The following is a 7,790-nucleotide window of genomic DNA, read 5'->3' as shown; positions in this document are numbered from 1 at the left end:
GACAGTGGAGATCTCAGACAGCGGCAGGTTGATCGCTAGGCGTCAATCTGAAGCACGATTGGGGGTAGACTGATGTTGCTGGAATCAACCGTGGAAGGTTGACGCAGGACGCTCGGCTTGATGGAGATTCGATGGTAAGGCTGACGGAGGAAATCTCTATTTCCTTTCCCATTACCGCAATCATTCATCCAGCTTGCTCCTCTTATTTTTATTTCTATATTTCTCTCACTTGCTGCACTTTGAAAACATTCCACAATTCTCTTCTCTTGGCTGGCCGAGAATTTGCTGGATTGATCGGTCTTCTTGATTTGCTTCCTCGTCACCCATGCCATGCGCACAATCTACTTGCCTCTTTCATAATCGAGCATATCTTGAAGCTATTTGCTAGTTCGAGTACCGACTGAAAGCATTTTCCTGGCTTCTCAAATTCAAGCACGATGAAGCTAGATTAGATGAAATTTATTGGATGCGGACATGCCCTATAATGTCTAAATGCCTAAAATGCAATGCAAAAAATTAAAATTTCTTGTTTAGGGGTCGATTTTGATCCATAAAATTTTTTATGCAATAAATGACTAAACGTGTAATCCAAATTTAGATGTCTCTTCATTACCTATGGCAATTCTTTCTTTACATTGTTTCTATCTTCTTACAATCATTAATTGGGCTTATTTAATTTTAAGACTTGATATTATTATTGGTGGGATAAAATAATAGTTAAAATCGCATACTTGCAATTGCAAGGGATGGTGATGGGATAAAAAAACTTGCTCCGCATGAGGCATGAGGTGACTGATTGAAATGTGGATTGCATGTATATTTAGGGTGTGCTTATTTCACGGAAAATATATTGTTTCTAAAAAAATATTTTTTGGAATATCATTTTTCTAGAAAATGATTAGTTTTCCTTTGTTTTGTAATATATGATTGAATTTTTTTTTTCTAGTTTTTGGATCTTATTTAGAAAATGATCTCAATATCTTCCGTTTTTTAGATATGCTTCATCTTGAGCTCCTCCATTTGAGCTAATGTTTCGATACACAGCTTTCCTTCACGAGTTCTTTGACACTTCAGATTTTCCCACCAAATCAAAGCATGCTTTTCTGAGCTTGATAACCATAAGCTTCACCTTTCGATTCTCCACCATATTCTCGTAATCAAAAACTTGCTCGGTCGTGTCAAGCCAATTAACGAAGTCTTCCGATGCATAGTGCCTCGGAAGTTTGAAATGTCTACTTTAACATCGAAATCATTAGTATTACGATTCCAATACCAGTTATGCAAAGGAGCCACTTCATGAGCTGCGTAAAAAATGAACACCATGGAAGGTGTTAATCTCCTCTTCTTGGTCACGGTTGGGATCGTCAGGCCTTAACAATCGAGATTGCTCTAATTCTTGTTAGAGATGTTGCACTTGCCTTCTCAAATCGGCTGTTTTGACATTACGGTGGTCATGTATGAGATAGCTAGTATAAGCACCTAGATGGGGGTGAATAGGTGCACAAACAATTTATCGAGATACGGAAGCGATTCTTGGCAAATGATAGAAAGGAAGTTTACTATGATTAATGAAAATGAAGTACGATCAAAGTAAAGAGAGTAAGGAAGAGAAAATTGAACACAGGGTTTATAGTGGTTCGGCTTATTCCAAGCCTACGTCCACTCTTCCGCACTGACAGCCCACCGGCTGGATTTCACTATGATTAAAAGAGAAGTTACAGCACAGATTTGCCTTGATTCCACAGTGTAGATGTTCTACCACACCTCCTCAAGGTTTCTCACAAATATAGACTCTCTTTTGTATACAAGTATTCGCTCAAAGTGATTGTCTAAACAACAAGGAGCTTCAGACTTTGGAATTCTTCTATCGAGCACACCTCGAACAACTAAGAACATCTTCCTTATATACTCCTTTATGCCATCATACCCGTTGGCACTTACCAAAGGAATTCCTCCAATCTACCCGTTGGACGGAATCAATTAGGAAGATTGTTCGAGCTATTAAAGGAACGTGTCGATAGCCCATCAATCCGTTCGCCCATACAATCGGGATCTCGGTTTCCATAAGTAGAACCTTCCAAGAATATTTAGGCAATCATCGAATCTTCAATCATCGAATCAATCTCGATCAATCAAAGGATTCCGTTACGTCTTTTCCAGCCACGAGATCTTCTCCAGTTGATAAGGTTAAATCCTTGACGAAACATCCAGTTCTGGATAACCTTTCTTCAACGGATTAGAGACTGTCAATGATGATCGACTTTGAGTCTTGAGTCTGGCTGTCCGGAGGTCTTCAGACTTTAAATAGCAGAGTCTGCAAGCCTTCAGACTAGACTGATGGAAACGTTTTGCCAGCTTCAAAACACTTCAAGAAGATTTCTCCAACAATGTACACGGGCTACGACGGGCACATTGACATTCATCACAAGACAATAACGATGAGCTAGATTTAGGCTCTATTAGCAACCGATACAATTTTACTATTGCCAAAGGAAACACTCCAAATAATGTCAATTTTCTTCCTCATAGATTGAGATTATCAATGTGATTCGACCTACCCATGTAGGCATCATGTGTCAAATTGTCAGTGTTGATTCATTTCCTGTGGCCAGATTTCTCTTGTAAATTCGACAAGGGGACTTGTATTATTAGTTGGCAAAGAGCCCATTTGAAAAGTTTGTAGATGCTTATGATGGAGAGTGTCGAAGCCCCAATTAATAAGTTATTCAATTGGGATGCATGTCATCTATCAATGTGACATCCAATTATGTCGGCTGTTGGGATTTTCAATTAGTCTCTCCAAAGAAATCTGAGGATTTGTAGAGAGACATGGCTAAAGATAATTATACCTTATTGTAAGTTAACCGATGAAATTTGTGAACTAGTTGGCCTTTTCATCTATCATTGCCGCCCGACGACCAAGAGTTAAGTTGTAATATTAAGTTTTGGAATTGTTCAAATATAGAGTTATACAAGAAGTCTCTTTCTTCGTGAAAGAGAGAGGTTAGGTCTTCTCCTTTCGCCATCAACTTTCAATTTTTGAATTAATCAATGTCCCAAAAGAAAAAGTTGCCATGCGCAGAAGTAACATCCCCAATGTACCAAAGTATAAAAATCGACTGGGAAAGGGGAAGACCAAGACTGTTTGTTTCCGCGGATTACCCGGAAAGTAAGAGAAGCTCTTCGTGACAATTGTGCACCCGTCTCTGCCCCACAATGGCCTGTTTTTCTGGATGAGCGGGGAGGAAAGATTGAAGAAATATATGTCAAATAAATAGTGCATTGGAAAATTTAAACGCGCACCGCACAAAGGCTTCGTCACATGAGGATTTGCAGTGGAATCGTCTCATGCAAGTCTCCGTAACCTGCTGATGTTAACTCCACAGCTTAAAATAAGCTAATAACTACACTCACTTGACCAGAAAAAGAAAAAGGAAAATTAAAATTCTTGACGATGATAATTCTCCACAAATGCGCATCAACCACTATCCATATTAGTTGGAACTTCTAGCCCAGAAAAAGAAAAAATAAATATCCGCATGCGATGTATCTTTTCTTAATTTAAAAGAATATACTTGGAATCTTATTTCGAAACCTTAATTTTGTAACACAACAATTAAAAAAGTTGATACTTTACCTCTTTGAAGCTAGTTGATTAATTATTTTGAAGCTACCCATTATTCCTTTTCAGAATGCATATATACCGTCTAGAAATGAGAAAAGACAAATTTCCAGAGTATAAAATCCATCCACCTTGAAGCACATTTCATGCATACAGTCCCAGCTCAAACCACTCTGCTCTTGTTGATTTTTCTTCTTTCTCATTCTCCTGTTTTGGGGTTGTGATCTCTCCCCCACTGCATACGCTTACCACTGATTTGCTTGACTTCTCAAGTCTTGACAATGAAATTAAAGCACCTTGCATCTATCAACGACACAGTCAAAGTTGGAAGGAAACCGACCCCCTTGACTTGGCATTTACTTGAAACTTTCGGTCAACCCCCAGAAATTTCTGAAAATCAATTTCAGACTCCTAAAGTCCTTTTACTTAGCAATGATCAGATCTCAGAACATATCTGTGGTTTTACTCTGAGCTAGAAAATGTAATTTGGTTTGAGGATTATGTTTTCTGTTTTGCAGATTTGGACATGGCGGATTTTGTTCTTTTGCTATACATAGGTTGGTTAGTTTTTGTTCTTTTCAAATTTCAAATCGAAACCCAAACCAACCTGAATCGATAGTTTCTTGCTAGGGTAGGTTGACCTATTTGGGCCAGGTTAATTTATCGATGGATGGTCATGTTTGTTATATCTAATTGAGGTTCTGTCACAAAACCCTTCTCACAACGTGTTAAAAGATATTACACTCATTAATTCTATATATTCTAGAACTAATCTATTGAAAGGAAACATTATCTATTTATGTGTGGTATAATCGTTAGAGTACAAGGTAAGCTCTCCAATTAGCAACACAATATTGCTATTCAATTTCCCATAGGATAATTTGAATGAAGAACGTATGTTATTGCTTAAATAGGCGCCTTGCATAGTGGTAGTTTCTTTGTATATATAGCAATGCAACATATATGCAACTATCCGATGGTAATTTCTTTGGGCAAGGGCGTGGGCATGGGGGAGTGTTGGCTGTCTAGGTGTGGCTCGGCAAGGCCCCCTCACCAAATTTGACGAGGCCGACCATCGCCTAGGCCAGGGTGGCCTTGCCACACCTTGCCTAAGTAAGGGTTAGCCTCGTCGAGGCTTGCTTGGGTGAGGGTGAGGCTTGGCAAGCCCTGCATGGGTGATGGCAAGGCCCGACCAACCTTGCCCTCGCCTGTGCGATGGTCGGTCGCTAGATCTGGCAAGGGGGCCTCGCCTAGACAGTTGGTGCTCGTCCTCGCTCAAAGGTGGCCCTGTGAGGCCAACCATCACTTGTAGCTAGCGAAGGTGACCCAAGCTAGGCCGATGGCTAGCAATGGCCATCAGCAAAAAGAAAAAGCAAAGAAGAAGGAGACGGATTTTTTTTTTTTTAAGAATTAAAAAATTAAAAAATTAAAATATTATTAAAAATGTTCACATCAATGCCGGTCGTGCTATGGAGGACGGCCGGCATTCACGTTGGCAATTTCCGGCTTAAATTAGCCGGATGGATTAAATTAATATCAATGTGAAAATATTTAAGATTAAATTGATCTAATTAAAAGATTTAGGACTAAATTGATACTAATACAATATATTTAGAACTTTTTCGTATTTTTTCCGTTGTAAGTCACATTTACACTGAGGTCCATATATGAGACACTATTCTGCTCCTTATTCGATTAGCCTAGTTTCTTCGAAATGACTTTTGACAATAATAATTGCGTTTTTTTTTTTTTTTGGTTACCACGATGGTAGCAAGATGGTGTTTTCCTCAAAATTATGGAAATGCAACAAAAGATTACAACACAGATAACAGATGGAAGGAAAAGTAAATTCCTTGGAATGATAATTCTCAACAGATACGTATCACCACAGTCCATATTTTTAATTAGAAATCCTAGGCCAACAACCAAGGTAAAAAAGAAACCTACGTTCAACGTATCTTGTCTTAATGTAAAAGTATATAATGAAATCTTATCTAAAAATCTTACTTTTCGTAGCATGACAATGGCAAATGTTTAGTTTTTACCTCTTTGTAACTAGTTGATTAATCGCTCTGAAAATATGCGTTTTTCTTTTCTAGTATGCAACGGAAACTTCACACCTAGGAATATAATGTAGGAAAAAAAAAACTGATGAGAACAAATAAATTTGTCTGAGGCATGCAAGCATAAGCATTTTCCTTAAGGATAATTCCGCTCCTCGGAGTACGAAACTTGGTGCGATTGGCTTCTGACGGCTATCCTCCCAAGATACAACAAACATTCTTCTATATTCCGCACGGAATATTAGAAGGAACAGAAACAATGTTGTGTATAACCTAGCAAGGAAAATGAAAGGAAAGATTTCAAAAGAAAGAATATTCTCTGTTTCATTCAGTGTGTATTTTTAACATTGCCTTATGAGATTTTATATTCAAACAAAATAGAGCCGTGAAAAAGTCGTTGTAAAATAATGAATGATTTATTTGAGAAATAAATTAAACGTTACAAAACGATTGAAAAGCCGTTGTATGACCGTTAAAAATCGTTATGCGACCGTTGAAAATAATGATGGTCTTCAATGCGGTTATAATTATTATTGAAGTTATTATTGTAAATATTTCAAAATATTATTGAAATATCCAACATATAAACCCCTCCACCAATCACCAGCTCAAAGCAGTTTGCTCTTAATGATTTTTCTTCTTCGACATTCTTCTATTTTACAGTTGTGATTAGGGGTAAGCAAAAGGAACCACTTGGATGGGACCAAATCGGCTAGTTTTGGGTGGTTCCTGTGGGCATCGATCTGGGTCTCAATTCTTCAAAATTGAAACCAATGAATTTCAGTCGATTCTCAGTTCCTGGTATGGAACCACCCACCCAAGTCAGACCCATTTTTTTTTTTTAATTTCCTTATAATTTGTTAAAAAAACCCTATTCTATCTCACATTTCAAACTTCACTCATGCACGCAGATAGGCATGAGTCGCACGATTCTCATTTCATTCACGCATGTGAGTAAGATGACAAGAACAAATCAAAACATAGCAGTAGTTGTTCATTCTAACCAAATTTTGCCACAAATTGGAAAAAAAATTATGTGAAACCTATATTGTTACACGTAATTCATTGATTGCAAAAACAACTTGGTTATCAAGAACATCTTCAATTCATCTTGAACATTAATAACAAATAAAAAAAAAATTGTGAACATGCCACGGGTTCCATGATCCACCAAGGAACTGAACCAAATTGGTTAGTCCAGTTTCAAGAGCACCTGTCCAATTCTTGATTTTAGAAACAAGGAATCGATCCTTTTGGTCTAGTTCTCGATTTCAGGGTAGGACCAAACCATCTAGGAACCAATCACTTCTGGTTGTTATCTCCCATTGCATACGCTTAGTACTTGCTTGACTTTTCAAGTCTTGGCGGAATAAGCATCCTATCTCATTTATACTCTCTATCAATGATGCACCCAAAGTTGGTGGGCCATAACTCCGAACGAGACATATTGTCGCACATTAGAAATTGCCAAGGAAACCGGCTGCCTTGACTTGGCCTTTTCCGAAAAATTATAAAAATTATACACTATAGCAATTTCTGGTCAAATTTGATTAGAAAAATTAAATTGGTAAATTTTAATGGTTTAAGTTTTAATTAGCATAATTGAAGATTTTATGATTAAATTTGTACAAGTATAATAGGTTTAGAATTTAATTAGAATAATTGAAGGTTTAGAAAACTGACCCCATTGACTTAGAATTTACCTGAAACGTTATAGGCAAATCTAAGAAAATTCTCAAAATCAATTTTGGACTCTTGAAGTCCTCTTACTTAGCAAATCATATTTAAACACTGCAAATTTCATTCTCATTCGTCTTCTATATTTGGGTTGTTTGGTGCTGTTTTGATTTTTAAATTCAAATTCGAACAGACCTGAATCAACAGTTTCTTGCTGTATCTAATTAATCTTTATTACTTATCATCAATGTACCTTTTTTTTTTAATTGTACATAGCATAAATCGAAATATTACACTGCACATAAAGATTTAAATATGATGTTGACATTTGTACAAATATTTAAGGAGTTCATACGTTAGAGATGTGCATGCAATAGTTTATGAGCACCACCCATCGAAACTAATTCTTAGATTGAAAAGAAAAAAAA

Source organism: Eucalyptus grandis, chromosome 6 (genome assembly GCF_016545825.1).
Source record: "Eucalyptus grandis isolate ANBG69807.140 chromosome 6, ASM1654582v1, whole genome shotgun sequence".
NCBI classification, from domain to species: Eukaryota; Viridiplantae; Streptophyta; class Magnoliopsida; order Myrtales; family Myrtaceae; genus Eucalyptus; species Eucalyptus grandis.
This window is presented reverse-complemented; position numbering follows the sequence as displayed.